Source organism: Thamnophis sirtalis, unplaced genomic scaffold (genome assembly GCF_051295495.1).
Source record: "Thamnophis sirtalis isolate CommonGarterSnake01/CBP01778 unplaced genomic scaffold, rThaSir2_p1.2 scaffold_11, whole genome shotgun sequence".
Taxonomy (NCBI): domain Eukaryota; kingdom Metazoa; phylum Chordata; class Lepidosauria; order Squamata; family Natricidae; genus Thamnophis; species Thamnophis sirtalis.
In genome coordinates this window covers 55,201,231-55,217,169 of record NW_028261391.1, presented here as the reverse complement: position 1 = coordinate 55,217,169, position 15,939 = coordinate 55,201,231, and the positions used below count along the sequence as shown (strand labels likewise).

At 37.8% G+C, this 15,939-nt stretch overlaps 1 protein-coding gene across 4 annotated transcripts in view; it reads right to left on the bottom strand.

Annotated features, from left to right (window-relative positions):
• The window catches only part of VTI1A (vesicle transport through interaction with t-SNAREs 1A), a 248,033-nt gene that overhangs the window by 194,092 nt on the left and 38,002 nt on the right, over nt 1-15,939 (bottom strand). The window lies entirely within an intron of this gene.

The following is a 15,939-nucleotide window of genomic DNA, read 5'->3' as shown; positions in this document are numbered from 1 at the left end:
CAGAGAATAGATGGAGACAGGGCCAGTCAGAGGTGGTATTTACCGATTCTCTGAACTACTCCAAATTTCCACTCCCGGTTCTCCAGAACTGATCAGAACCTGCTGAATACCATCTCTGCTCTGGCCCCATTCTACAAAGATGTCCTTTAATAGTTGCATGTTATAGCATTTTGTGTCATTTGATGAATCTTAATCCTAATCAAAATCAGACTTTTTTTTAAACTAAAATCTTCAGCTTCTTTTCCTATAATTTAAATAATAACATCTCTAGTCTCTGTTATGACTTATTGTTGCTGTTTATTTTATGTAGTTTGTTTCAAAATATTATAGTAAAATTTTCCATGTTACAAATTTGTCTGGATCCTTAATTTGTTTATAACTTTCTGGGTTCAAAATCTTATTTAGCCTTTTGCCATTTGTTTCAAATTCTTTAGGTTCTTAAAATTATAGCTAATTTTTCTTTTGTTCAGAAATGGAGATAGATTAGATTCATCAATGAAGTTTTCAAACTTGGCATTCCAAATATCTGTAGTAGCTTTAAGATGGTTAGAAAGGCAATTTCCAAATGTGATTAGAGGAAATATTAACAAACTTAGTGTCCTTTAAAAAGACTCCACAGCAGTTGTGAGCTTGAGATTGATCCCTTCATCTCTTGGCAGTCACCCCCATGGGAGACCACTGTCTTGCAGTTTCCTTGCAAGCAACAGCTATCTAAAGCATATGTGGCAATCTTCCATCCTTTCCTTTTTCAGATAGATTCTACTCACCAGTTCTTTGTTCCCTACCATGACTGCTCTCTCCACTTTCCATGGAAACAAGTTTGCTCGCCATATCTCCAACAGATATCCTTGCATATCTCCATTATTTCAATCAGATATACACATACATAAATACATAAAAATTACACTTGCAGAATTTAGGAATATAAAATAATTTATTTTATACAACACAGACAAAATATTCCATCCAGTTGTTTTTTATCTCGGGGTCTGCAAGTTGTAGTCCTAGATGCTACCGAGACTGAACTGCAATAACCAATTCTGATTATACAGATGAGCAAATAAAAATGAATCTTCCAAATTTATAATTAAAGAAATAAAGAAAAGAAGAAAACGAGCAAAATGGTGTATTTATTCTGTACAAATAAGAGTTTACAGCAAGCCATAGCTTCGAAGTATAATTCTCTTTTTAAAATGTAGTAAATATTTGGATTTAACAATAAGTACAAATTTAAAAACAATAAAATATATCTCAGTATATTGAGGTCTACCTTTGTTAAATTCCAAGGTAAAAAAGCACACCATTACTGATTATTGGAAAAAGATTCAAATTTGTCAGTTATTTAGCATCAGTGTATCACAGCATCTCTGAGCCTCCTCCTCCTCCAATCTTGCTATGTGAAAGTGTCATGTGAAGGTCTCAACATCTGATCACAGTTTAATGAGCTTGTTAAGTTGGAAGTCTAGCTGAATTGGGTCTTGTTAGTATGAACGAGTGAGCATCAAGGAATCCCAGGTTTGTTGAGTTGCAAGTTTGAAAACATTCCAGAAGTTTTTTATATTCATATTTTTCCAAGAAAAATGTGAATGTGGGGTGACCAAGAATCAAGTCTGACTCAGGGAGAATTATGTAACATTTTCCTATTTTCAGGGTCTTAGCTAATTGCTATAATATTTTATAAATATCAAACAAAACTTTAAAAATTCAAATAAAATATTTAACCTAAAAGCATTTTAAATTGACAATTTAATAGGCTACATATTAAAACTACACTATACATGGAACAAAAAATTAGCATGGGACCAGGACCATTGTCTTACGTGAATGGTAGTTCTCTGTGAGCTGCGGGAGAATCCAAGCATGGGTTCAACTTCAGTTTGTCTGCTCGGTGACTGAGTTATTTTAGAGTCTTTAGCCATGCCTCGTAGGCTTGACGGCCTCAGTTTCTCAACGAAGACATGGACCACAAGAAGACTTTGATGACCTGCTGCTTGTTTCGACTTGGTCATCTTCATGTAATCTGGATGTGGACTCAGACGTTCGGGTGGGATTGGATTTTCCCGCAGCGCACAGAGAACTACCGTTCAGCTAAGACAATGGTCCTTCTCCTCTGCGCTGCTTGGAGAATCCAAGCATGGGATATTCCCAAGCTTAATGTTCTATGGGTGAAAAGATGGATTGTCTGAGGCCCTGTCAGCCTGTATTGCCTATAGGACTCTCCGGTCAAACAATGCCTCAGCCGAGGAGAACAAGTCAAATTTATAATTGGAGAGGCCCATGTGGTTGCCTTACATATTTCCTCCACCGAAGCTTGAGTAGCCCAGGTGGCTGTAGTAGCTGCGTTGTGAGTGGAGTGAGCCATGATACGGCCAGGTGGTTGTTTGGATTGGTGTTCGTACAGGAGGACACCTTCTTGCCCATGGAAGCAGGCTAAAAGGATACAAATAATGATTCAGTTCAACGGAAGGAATCCGTCCTCTAAATGTAGCAGTGAATTGCATTTCTGACATCCAATTTATACCACAGTTTTTCAGTGAGATGAATGGCATTGAGACAATCAGGTAAAATGACTTTCTGAGACCTGTGAAGTAAATGAGTGTTTACTTTAGGGATGAATGATGGGCCCAGCCTGAGGATGACCTTATCAGGCTGCATGATGCACAGGTTTTCTTGGACAGACAGAGCTGCCAGCTCTGAAATTTGCCTTGCGGGAGTGACTGCCACAAGGAAGGCAACTTTAGTGTCAGATGACGAAGACTGGAAGTCTTCAATGGCTCGAATGGTGGATTGATGAAAGCCTGCAAGACCAAGGAAAGATCCCATGTGGGATATCATTGAATTACTGCTAGTCACAGATTGGTTGCACCCTGGAGAAAACTAGACACCTATGGATGTCTAGAGAGGGTGCAATTGGAACCAGATCATAGAATTGTTGATAAGGCAGGGACCTGCCTTCAAAGAGTGTTTGGAGCAAGCCCCTTGTCAAGCCTGTGTTGTAGGAATTCGAGCACCTGAGGAACGGAGGCCGAGCTGGGATTGATGGTGTTGGTAGAATACCACCTGCAGAAGGCGGCCCAGGAAGTGTTGTAAATACAGTTCGTAAAGTCACGTCTCGAAGCCTGTATGGTCTGGATGACTTGCCCGGAGAATTTCCCTTTCTCAGGGGATCCCTCTCAAGTGCCAGATGGTTAGCTGGTGCCACTGAGGTTCTGGGTGGACCAATGCCCCCTGGATGAAAGAGATCCTGTCCTGGGGTATCCTCCACAGGCGGGAGACGGACAGGCTGACTAAGTCCATGAAACATGGCCATCTGGGCCAATATGGAATGACCAACAGCACTTCTGCCCCTTCTGTGAAGATCTTCCTGATCACTCAAGGAATGAAGGTGAGTGGGGGAAAACCGTAAAGAAGGCCGGGTGGCCATTAGTTGTGAAGAGCATCCATGCCCTCTGCTCCAGTTGTTGGGAACCTGGAGAAATATCTCGGGAGGTGAGCATTCTTTGGTGTGGCAACAGGTCCACTCATGGGCGGTTGAATCTGCTGATAGCCATTGGAAGAGATATGGGTGGAGCCGCATTCCAACTGGTCGATGGTAGACCTGCTTAGTCAGTTCACCTGAGTGTTGGTTATGTGCTTGGCGCAGATGGATAGATGAATCTCTGCCCACAGGCCTAGCTTCTCCACCTCATGCATCACAGCCTTGGGATGTGTGCTCCCCAGGAGGTTCATGTGGGTTTTGGTGGCCACATTGCCCATGAGCAGGAAGATGTGTTGACCAGCCATTCAATCCTTGAAGCATCGTAGAGCCAGGTAAGCAGCCCTGAGCTCCAATTAATGCTATTCTCTAGCTCCTCCTGCGACCAACTCCCCTGTGACTTTTGGGACTGAAGGTGTGCACCCCAACCAAACAGGCTGGTGTCTGATGTTACAGTCACTCACAGGGGTTCCTTGAAGAGGTATCCTTTTCTAATGGCTGGAGAAGTCTACCAAAGCAGTGAGTTGCAAACTCGAAGAGGAATCCACACCTTGATGTTGGAGTTGCTTCTCTTGGCTCGTTGGTGCAGCAGCAGAAGCCACTGTATCAGGCAATCTTGTCCAGATAACAACTGAAATGCAGTAAATTAATTTGCTGAGTAACAGTATCAGTGGCTCCTGCTGTTGTGATCGGATGGATGTGATCATTGATTGTAGGCTGGATTGGCAGTCTGGGGAAAGCGTCACCCTGTAGGATACTGTAAATCACTGCCCCCAAGTGCAAGAGTCTGGTGGTGGGCTGAAGATCACTCTTTTCCATGTTCACGGAAAAGCCATGGTTCTGGAGGACGAGCATTGTGGTGCGCAGATCCCACTGTGCTTGCCTGATGGAAGACTGGATGAAGATGTTGTCCAGGTAACACACACCGGTTGAGAGTGGAGGTGTGCTGCTATTGCTGCTACTAACTTTGTGAAGATCCTGGGGGCTGATGAAAAGCCAAATGGCAGAGCCCGATACTGGAAGTGGCATCCTGCATAATGGAACCTCAGGAACTTTCAATGGGATAGGTGGATGGGTACGTGCAGGTAAGCCTCCCTGAGATGTATTGATGTAAGCAGGTCCCCCTCCCGAATGCTGCCCAGGATGGAGTTTAGGGATTGCATTTTAAAGTGTTTGTATACTATGTGAGAGTTGAGCCATTTTAGATCTAAGATGGCTCTGCACCACCACCACTACCACCCGAGCTCTTGGGGACTAGGAATAGTATCGAATAGAATCCTAGGCCCTCCTAATCCGATGGAACCAGTTTGATCGCCGTGATGTCTAGAAAGTGACGAATCTCGGTCTCCATGAGCGCCCTCTTGGAGGAATTTTGGGGAGTGGGACAGCTGAGGAAGTGGGGGGGAAGGAGTTCCATGGTGAGAATTATCTTTATCCTAGAAAGCATCTGGAGCCTGGGGAGGGCAAAAAATGAGTCCACCGTGCCATTGTGCACCAAAAGCAGGGGGATGGGGTCACACATGCATGTGCGGAGGGAGAATGCATGGAATTATGGGTGTGGGCAAGCGTGCGCACAACCCTCTGTGCTCCCCCTGCTTTTGGCATGCAATGGCAAAAAGGTTAACCACCACTGGCAGAGACACTATTTCATTCTTCTTTATTAGCTCAAGAACACCTTAATCACTGTAGAATTTTTCTTTTTCATAAAAGATCTCAGGGTAGATCTTGCACACTCAAGACTATGAGTACTTCAGTGTTTTGAATTATTAGTAAATGGGAAGAATAACCCAGTAAACCACCTGAATACATCTTAGTAGACAAAGATAAGCCCACATGCAGTAAATATAATGCACTACCTAGAGGGAAAGCTTTCTCAGAATAAGAAATTACTTGTTTATTTAACTATCTGTATTCCACCTCTGTAGTTTCAATGTTAAAAGTATTTTTAGCTTGCGTAACAGTATATGAATGCTAAGACTTGCTTTAACAACAATTAAAAAAAACATATTATAGAGTTCTAAGCGAAAGGATGTGGCTACTCCACTTCTTTTTGCAAGAACTATCAAAATATGGCTTCCATGGTTATCCTTTTGGTAAATGGAAAATAGATCCAATATCTCAAGAAAATAAGACAGGGCCAAGATTTTCTATGGAGCTCCCTTGGGGGGGGGGATTCCATTTTAGTCACAAACATTGACTTCAGGCATGTTTGATTTTCACTCACAAGCCATATATTCTTTTATTAATTAGTTACCATTACAATCTTAGACAATGATATTCCCCTAACTTATGCTAAGGTTGGAATTCTTTCTTTTCCTGATTGGACCCATCTTCCTTCATTAGGCAGGCCTTCACTGTCTCATCCTTGAAAGGATACTTCATTGTAAATTACATTAAATGTTGATTAAATTATCATTTTCAGTCTTCGGATTAATGATGCCAACCTTAAAGGTAAATTCTTACCTTGAGGGAACTTGATTTTTTAATAGCATTATCTGCAAAATTGTGCAATGAAATGCTTTATCTTATCAGATCCTTTATCCATATTCATTTTGTTGTTCAACTTACACATGCATGGAGTTGTCATTAGTGGTACTTTAATATTGAGCCTTACAATATTATCCATTGTAAGTTTCTCCTTCTTCTCTTTGCCTTTGATTTTTCCAAACTTCTCCAAAGATCCTAGCTCTAACAATATGTTACTAATATATTTAAGCTTTAGCTTCATTATCAATATTTCCAGAATTACTTCATTAGAACTGAATGATTTGTTCTTCTTGCAGCACAAGATGCAGTATTACCAAGAATTTTCTCCAACACAATTCAAATAAATCAATTTGTTTTCATACAGTATTAATTATTTTTTCTTTCTTCTGCCATTTTTTTTATTTTATTAAATAAAGACAAAAAATGGGCTATATACCAATTTAGAAGTTTAATTTCTAGTAGTAAATTAACTTAAATGGAAACAATTTTAGTTCTATAAAATGAAGGCCAATTTTGACTATTATAAGCATGTCTTTGTAGATTTTCCCCTTTTTTCTGTCTTTTCTTTTCCTTCCCCACTTTATTTTTACATATAATTTTGTATAAGGAATTTAAAAAAACTTAGGAAGGATGACTCTGAATAAGCTAGGGAAATATAATGTAAAAGGCCAGAACATTTTTAGATAATTCACATATATTTTTCTTCCCTAAGGGTTTTCAGAACAAGTCACATCAGAGTCAACACAATTAATCCACTAATACATAGCCGATCTGCAGAAAATACAAACTGTGAGTTGATGAGCTTTGTTCAACTTTTGTGGAAAAGCTGCAGAACAATTTAGTATTTGCCCATGTAGGTGATTTAGTGTAGTTTTTCTGACACTGAAAATTGCCATCATATCATCAAACAGCTGAAGTGGCCTTTGACAAAAGTTTGTGATAGTCATAATATTTGTGCTATCTACTAATCTGTCTGACATAAATTACCAATTAAATGAAGTGACTGAGTGTGATACCGTGTGTTCCACATTTATTCTAGCTGCAATTCTATAGATATTTTCTTGGGAGAAAAAAATCATTCTACAACCTCCAAATTCAATACATTTTGGATCGGCGGATCATTCCAATAAAAATGAGAATTATATATGTGTACATACTGAAGTTGATAGTAGTAGTTGACTCTAAGGTTGATGGTATTAACACTTTTAAAAGTATTTAAAAGTTTACCCACCGAATTAATTTAAAAATAAATCCTAGAAAATTACTTTCTCCAAACCAAAATGTATTTAGGAAGTGCAACCAAATCTACTTTAGAATGCATCAATTAATTTCACTTACATTAACAAGAACTTTTGCTGACACCTAGCAGATAGATAATTAATTGCAACTGTACTGCCTTTGAAAGGCTTTGAAGAATATAAATATATGCAAAAATATTGTGTGTGTGTATGTTTAAAGTTCCTTATGAAAAGTGTGCACAAAAATACAAAAACCGTAATAAAGGGGATTTTTAAAATTACCCTGAATTATCCCATTGCTTTTATTTATTTCTGTTTATCCTGTACATTAAAACATCTGATTTTTAGGAATTGCATTGGGCACTGCAACAATAGCATCTATTTAATACATTTCAAAACTTGAAGCAACTATGGGATCCACTTGTCACTACTATAAATAGGGCGAAGTCTCTCTGAACTGCCTTATATTCATATGACTTTTGACTAAAACTATTTAAAGAACTACTATGATTTTTCCAGATGACTTAAAATACAAATATGCAGAAGTCATTCTTCCCTGTGCTAAGTTACTCATTCAGGTCTAAGAAAGCCACTGTAAATAAAACATACTGAGTTGTATCAAAGAGTATATTTCAATGAGAAATCAATTTCACTAAGTTGAATAGACTCTCCATCTTGTAGGCTTACACATCTCACACATTTACTCCAGATGATTGGTGGAGGAGCACCTGCAGTAGATTTTACAATTTGAAACTGATTGCAAACAGGAAGAATAAAAAATGATGCCATGCATTTATTTAGAATATGGCATACAATGTCAGGGAAATCTACATATCCTAGACACACAATGCAGTCTTGATAGATTAGATTGCTAGTTCATTCTCCAACAAGCAAAATCAATGGGAAAAGACAGGTTCATTTAACCACTGCATGATTTACTTAACAACTGCTGTGATTCATTTATCAACCATGGCAAAAAGGTTGAAAAATCAAATGTGACTCGCTTAATAACCACCTTGCTTGACAACAGAAATTCTGATTCCAATTGTGGTCGTAAGTCAACAACTACAGTACCTGTACTGACGGAGTGGAAGTTTTGGAAAGTAAGGCAGAATTTATAAATAGAGAGATGGCATTTGTCAACGGCTGTGGAAAATCAGGAGAATAATACAAGGCAAATGACTATAAAAATTTATTGCAAGCTTAAGCACTCTACAAGAATTTGAGCTACTAACAGTCAAGGAAAACTAGCAGGAGATAAGTAAAGCTTACAAGGTGGCCTGACTTAGATCTCTTATGGGTGCAAAGGGACTCATGACTGATGGCATATTTGACCACTCCTTCCATTGAGGATTTCGGGGCCAAATAACAATGTGGACAACTTAATGGCCATTGGTGTGAGAGTTCTTTTTTTGTTATACAGTTTTTTATTTTTTTATTTTCATAACATATAATTACATGTATACTATTACATAGCCAACATCATATTGTATTATTAAATGTTTGCATCAGTTCATCTTACCATCAACTCCCAGAAACAATTATTGACTCTTCTGCTCTCCCTACACCATATTTGTACCTTATCCATCACTTTCTTCTCCCTCTCTCCTCCCCCTCCCTACCTTTCTTCCCTCTGTTCTCCTTCCCTTCTCTCCTTCCCTTCCTCTCTCCTTCTCCTCTCTCCCCTTTTACATTTCTCTCCTCCTCTTCCCCCCTTGCCCTCTCTCCTATCCCTCTCTTCTTCCCTTACCTCTCTCCTCTACTTCTCACTCTTCACCTCCTTTACTTGGTGTATTTCAGCTACTGAGCAAGCTCCATTTTATGTTGATGGTATTTATAATTCCTTTTCAATATACATATTTAATTTTAACATGTATTCTCCTTTTTAAAAAAATAGAACAAAAAAGTATACATATATAGTCATTGTCCAATGATTATATAAATCCAATAAACCTAAATCTAAACCTAAACCATTGTGCTTTTAAACCACCACCACCCCAAGCCTAATTTTGGCCTGGTTACAATTCCCAGTAATTCTCATCATTATCTTTATATAACTATACATCCTGACATGCCTCCAATTTGTGATTCTGTCTTTAAATCTCAATAGTTTCTCATTGTAGGTGTATTTCATGTTCCCTTTCCATTTTTCCATATCTTGGATTAGATTACCCTTAATTTTCTATAAATGGCAATCTTCTCTGTTCATTACAAGTCCTTTAATCTATTATATAAAATAACAAGCGGTAAACATCTCACTTTATTCATCATCTTAAAAATTCTATATATGTCCATGTTTCATACATTTTAACCCATGTTTAGTTGTCCTTCTATTGTTATATTGTCAATTTGCAACTGAGTTTAATTATCATGTACAAAAGTGAATCACAAACCTCTGCTTTACCACCTCCCCATATCAGTTTCATATTTATCCATATTCCATATATTTTAACCTTTGTTTAATTATATTTCCATTATTATATTCAACCAATTAGCAACTCCATTTTATTGTCATATTTAGGAATAAAACCCTTATCTTAGCTTTATATTTTCCCATATAACAGTTCTTAGTTGTCTGATTTTTTTTTCCTAGTAAGTCTTTTGTCCCATTTCTCTGTCCTGTCTTCTCCTTTTTCTTTGTTTTGACACATCCACTCTCTTCAATTTTTCCCAGGCCACCATCAAAAGGATATTTTATATTTCTCTTTGTTGGGGCATAATCTCCCACTTCAATTTTGCTTATGCCACTAACCTCAACCTCTTTGCCTGCTTTTTATTCCCTTTTGTTGGGACACCTCCCCTTTTTACAGTTTTCCCTATACTACTGCCAAGACCAATGGAGTTTTTTGTCTTCTTTTTATTTTCCTTCATTTCTACCCCTTCTTTGTTTTGCCCCCCCCCCTCCTTTTTGAATTCTTCTTTAGATATCTGCTTTTCTGGGTCCAGAATTCTATTTAGGCTTAATTTTAATGATTTATGCATATTTTTTATAATTTCACATAGTTCTTCAAATTCCCAGTTTTTCATGATATTCAGTTCCAAAGTTACAGTTAGTTATACAGTTCTTGTTTCAGAGTTCTGATCCACCTTAAATTTATCTACTTCAGCTGCTATGGGGAAGAGCGATGGAAGCAATCTTGGTCTTTGGTTCTTCTTTAATGTCCAGTTCCAAAATTGCAGTTAGTTATACAAGTCTTATTTTGAGGTTCTGGTCCACCTTAAATTTAATTCAACTGCTGTGAAACTGGGAGAGAAGCTGGGGCCATCTTAATCTTTTGCAGAGAAAAAAAAAAGGGACGAAAGAGGGGGAAAAACCCTCGCATTTTCCAGTTCTTGACTCTGTTATTATTCTTTCCCTTGCCACCTTCCACCTCCGGTCGATCAGAGCTGCTCAAAACATATTAATTGAAAACAAACTTGCAAACAGCCAGATTTGGGTAAGTTTCTATTTTGCCTCCTGCTTTTCCAAATTCTGATTTATGGCAGTTGGTTAATTAAAACTTTCCAGTCACAATCAAGGTTAGGTTATCAGTTATCAGTGAAAAGAAATGTTTTTTTCTTGATTTTTTTGGAGTTGCTTAAGAGAGATAAGTTGGAAGAAGTTCAAACGAAGTAAATCCTTCGGAATATTTGGTTTCTATTTCAAATCCAAAACCAAATTTAGAGTTTATATTTGGGTGGGTTTGTCACTTCTCTGCTTTCTCCCTTTCCGTCCAAATTTGTTTCAAACAAATAGCTTTTGGGGTGGCTGGTGTTTCAACCCCCCATTTTCCTTTTCTTTCTTTCTTTTTGAGAAAATCCCGATCTGACCATCGAGGTGGCGCAGTGGTTAAATGCAGCACTGCAGGCTACTTCAGCTGACTGCAGTTCTGCAGTTCGGCTGTTCAAATCTGACTGGCTCAGGGTTGACTCAGCCTTCCATCCTTCCGAGGTGGGTAAAATGAGAACCCAGATTGTTGTTGGGGGCAATATGCTGACTCTGTAAACCGCTTAGAGAGGGCTGAAAGCCCTATGAAGCGGTATATAAGTCTAACTGCTATTGCTATTGCTAATATTATTTATGCTCTCAAGATTTCTTTGCCTTTTCCAGGTTTGATTTATGATTGTGGGTTAGATAAATTTTCTTACCAGTCTTTCATCTCTTCCTCACCCTCCTGTTCATTTGCTTTGACTGGAAGTCAGCATCTTGTCAGCCATATTGCAGGCTGCCACCCCCTCTCTGATTAATAAGGCAAATCTCTGACCTGCGAGGGACCTGTTGCCTCCCTCTGGGTCTGATGAGAAAAAAAAAGGATCCCTGGAGTAGGTTTGTCAGACAGGGTTCACGTGAGGCTCTTCAGAGCTCACATCCCCACATCTGTCCAGCTGGAGAACTTCCTGTCAAATCTGTGTGTGAGAGAGTTCTTGAGTTGACTTCCAGTTTTATCTTCCAAAGTCAGTTCTTAGTGTCCTGTAGACTTTGTATTGCACCAGGCATTCATAAATCTATATCCATGATATTAAGTTGCAGGCTTTCCTGTAATCAATCCAGACTTTGTTTGGATCAGTCTGTCTAGACCTTGAGTCTTAGGTTATTGCTCTATCTATGAGCAACTAGTGTTTTGATCCTCTGCTGTTCTTACCAAGGCCCTTCTGACCTGTGTTCATGAACTGAACCATATGATTTTCTAGTTTGCAGGTTATTGGCCAGTAGTTGAACATTGCATTTCTCTTGTGGGAGTCTTTCCTGGTGAGCATTGTCATTTTGTGTGTGTGTCAGGTGCAAAATATCCAGTCCATATGTGAAGATTCAATTAAACTGATTCATTACTACTATTTATTGCTACTACTAACCCTATGCACAGGAATATTATCAAGTAACAGACCTGCCAGGAGGTAGATTAAGGATCAACATAATCTAAGATGGTTGAACTAAGTTTACTTGTAAGCTCTGTAGAGTGTCTAGGTTGATTCCTCTTTTAACTCTACCCCAGGTTCTGCCTTACAGTTAGTAAGTCTGGAACGGAGCCTGCTGCTAGCAGCTGATTCATGTGTGTTGCTAAACATTTATGCACTGCTGTTAATTTCTTTAGCCAGTAGCTGTGGATCATACCTGGGCTAGATACGTCCAGAACCTTTTGTCCTTGACCCACTGTAGAGTGTCTGCTATTGTGATGGTGACTGATTCCTGTTTCCTCAGGTCCTGAAGCCACTTTGGACTGATGTTATGTGTCTTCTCTTTCTCCCAAATCTTCTTTCAATACTATTCAGTTTATGCTGTGGATGGCTCTGATAGCAATAGCAATAGCAGTTAGACTTATATACCGCTTCATAGGGCTTTCAGCCCTCTCTAAGCGGTTTACAGAGTCAGGATATTGCCCCCAACAACAATCCGGGTCCTCATTTTACCCACCTCGGAAGGATGGAAGGCTGAGTCAACCCTGAGCTGGTGAGATTTGAACAGCCAAACTTGATCTCCCTCAAGATTTGACAGCAGCTTCCTCTTCACTATGTTGGGTAACTAGGTGATTTTAATTGTATATATATAACTTTGACATCTATTCATAGTCCCTTCATTTTATCTGCATGTAGTCTTCAATTTACAACCACAACTGAGCCCAAAATTTCCACTACTATGCAAGACAGTTAAGTGAACTTTGTCCCATTTCACAATTTTCATGCCACAGCTGTTAAGTAAATCACTGCAGTTAAGTTAGTAACACTGCTATTAAGTGAAACTGACTTCCCCCTTCACTTTGCTTGTCAGAAGATCACAAAAGATGATATGACCATGGGACACTGAAACTCATAAATACAAGCCAGTTGCCAAGCATCCAAATTTTGACCATGTGCTGCCACAGTCATATTCATTTTTTTCGGTGCCGTTGTAACTTTGCTTACAACTTCTAAATGAATGGCTGTAAGTTGAGGTCTATCTGTATTCCATCTCATTAGGTCTACTGTTATTACTCCATCAATTCCCGGCTCTATTATCTTGTCCATGCATCATTTATTCTAGTAGCTAACTTATCATCAGATTGTTCTGGTTTCCCAATATCAAACACAGACCTTCTTAATGTGTGAGAGCCAGCACAACTCTCTTAAATTTGTGTCATTCTTATATCTGAGGTATACAGATATAAACATTAGTGGGCCTTTGCCTGAGAATCCCAGACCTAAAAGTAGGTACCAGCCAGGATCTGAACTCCAGTCTCCTGTATCAGTATATAGTTAGCAATTTTTCAGCATCTAAGTAAAAGTACCCTTAACCTATCCAATATAACATTGACAATAATATAGCTATGATCTTTGAGGGTTTTTATTCATATTACTTATATGGGATGAAAAGAAAAACTGAAATGATTCATTTTGGCTTTCTTTTACCAAACATCTGACTTGATGAAGACATAAACATTAAAGCACTTATCATTGTGATAAGCTACATTCTGCAACAACAATTATTATTGATAAGAAAAGTGTTCTTTCCTAACCTTTAGATCAGGATATTTAATTTCATAAGTCTACAGAGAAAGCTATTCTCTTTAACAGGACAAGTGACTCAAGGCAATGTTGTTTTTCTTCCCCTCTTTTCTGTGATCTATTTAGCACTTTTTGAGCCAATAATTTCCCCTTGAGTTCAGTGCAATATTCCAGATTATGAACCAGTGTTTTGTGTATTTGGTTTTGATCACAATAAAAAATAATTAAAACCTTACAATATACATCTATCATTTCACCAACTACATGTCAAAAGATGCTAGCCCAGAAAATAACATAAAAGAATAAAATTAAGAGAAATAAATATAAGTGGAGAGGACAACAATAGAAATAATACTTTGTATTTCTATGTTAAATGCCTCTCTCTATGCTATATGCATAGTAGCTAAAGGCAAGCTGGAAACCAGCCAGGTCCTGGCTGCCAGCAAAAATTTTGTCACCTCCTTTGAACATCTGAAGTATGTTTACCCAATAGATTTCATTAAATTACACTTCCATTAGGAAGCATACAATGTTGATACTCATCTCAAAGATAAAAGGGATTGCTAAGAGGCATGTCATCCTGCTCCCCAGCTGATTGCTATTTCTGGGCCAATCAAGGAAAGGAGCCAGAACAATACTTAGTTTAAAAAAATGCAGCATCTCCCCAAGGACTGCATGCTAAGAGACTGCAGCTCCATTATCAAAATGAGCATATCATTAATGACAATATTGTGTGTTATTTTAATGCAACTCATACACAACAAAACAAGCTGCATTTGGGTCATTAGTAAACCAGTGTTTCCAAGGGTTAGCAACTCCTTACAAAGGCAGAACACTTCTCACGTGGGCAAGGGCCATGGTGAAGATTTCATAACATCCCAAAATATAAAGCATCATCTCAAAATACTCCATCCACAAGCACACCAAAGAGTTTGACGACTAAGAAGCAATTTAAATAGAAGCTACTAATTTACATAAAGCAAGAAGTAATTTAAGTATTACCATCTGATGATTAAATATTTTGGAAAGAGATTTAAAGTGAGCCAGCATTAGCAAAGCTATTTCCAGAGCTGCAAACCATCCAAGGGAAAGCAATAAAAATGTAGTACATGCATGGTAAAAAGAAAAAACCCAAAATGCATTAAATACAAATAAGAAAAAAAAAGATTTTATTTGGAATTCAAGCAGATTGTATTAGCAGATTCAAGTCCAAAGACAGTAGCATTAATGTATTGCTAATATATAAGTTTGTGCAGATATGTAACAATATATATATACTGCTGAAGTTTATATACATATAAAACATTCTTCTTTTAAGAAGATTGGTTTACTACTTACATACGACTTTCAAACATTCATACAAAGAACAAATAAAACTAAAGTCTAAAGTAAAAGGAAGAGAATTTACATATTATATTCAGGAATACTCATCCTGTTAACAGCAGTCAACCTATGAATATTTACTTCCATAATATCCTCAAATCAGTCACTATGCAACTTCCATTTCAACCTACTCTTTGAACAGGCTGGCAAGCTTTTGGTTGGGCTGTATCTGACATATTATATGAACTCTAATTATCTGCCTTTTTGCAATTAATCATCTCACAATTATATTTCCTGCACCTATAAGCATCCAGCTGGGAACAGAGTTTAATCTAGAAAATAAAAAAGAAGACTTAGGTTTATAACAAATTGCTTCTAATTAACAGAATCTTCCCTACTCATTTTACCTAAAGATGCCTATAGCTAGTTAAACCATTTATTGTTTGTATTTTTGATTATAATTTTACAATTTCATTTAAATTTCCCCAGTGAATAAGTAGTTCAATGGAAATACAAACCTCTTATCATTTAAGTAAATAAATATTCTGCTGAGAAACAAATAAGCAATTAAGAAAAGCTAAACCAACTTTCTTTTTTTAAAAAAGAGAGCTGATTAAACATTTATATATGACTAAGTTAGATGACAAAACCTCAGGCGAAAGGTACATGGAACTTGAATTTCTGAATTCAACAACTGTAAAAACTACAGAGGCTTCTAGAATGAGATTACTGAAAACCAATTTGATTATTTATATTTTATTATTGTTTTGTAGTATTCTTATGGCTAAACAGCACTGGGTCTCTCTTATAGCTGCACTATTCCACCTCCTAAACCATCCCTCTTGCATTTTCTCTACATTCTATTAGTTTCTGTATATTCTGTGCAATTTGGTAAACTATAATGTTTTCTTTTGTATCCTCCTCATGCTCAGATCATAAAGGAATTGAGAAGCTGAG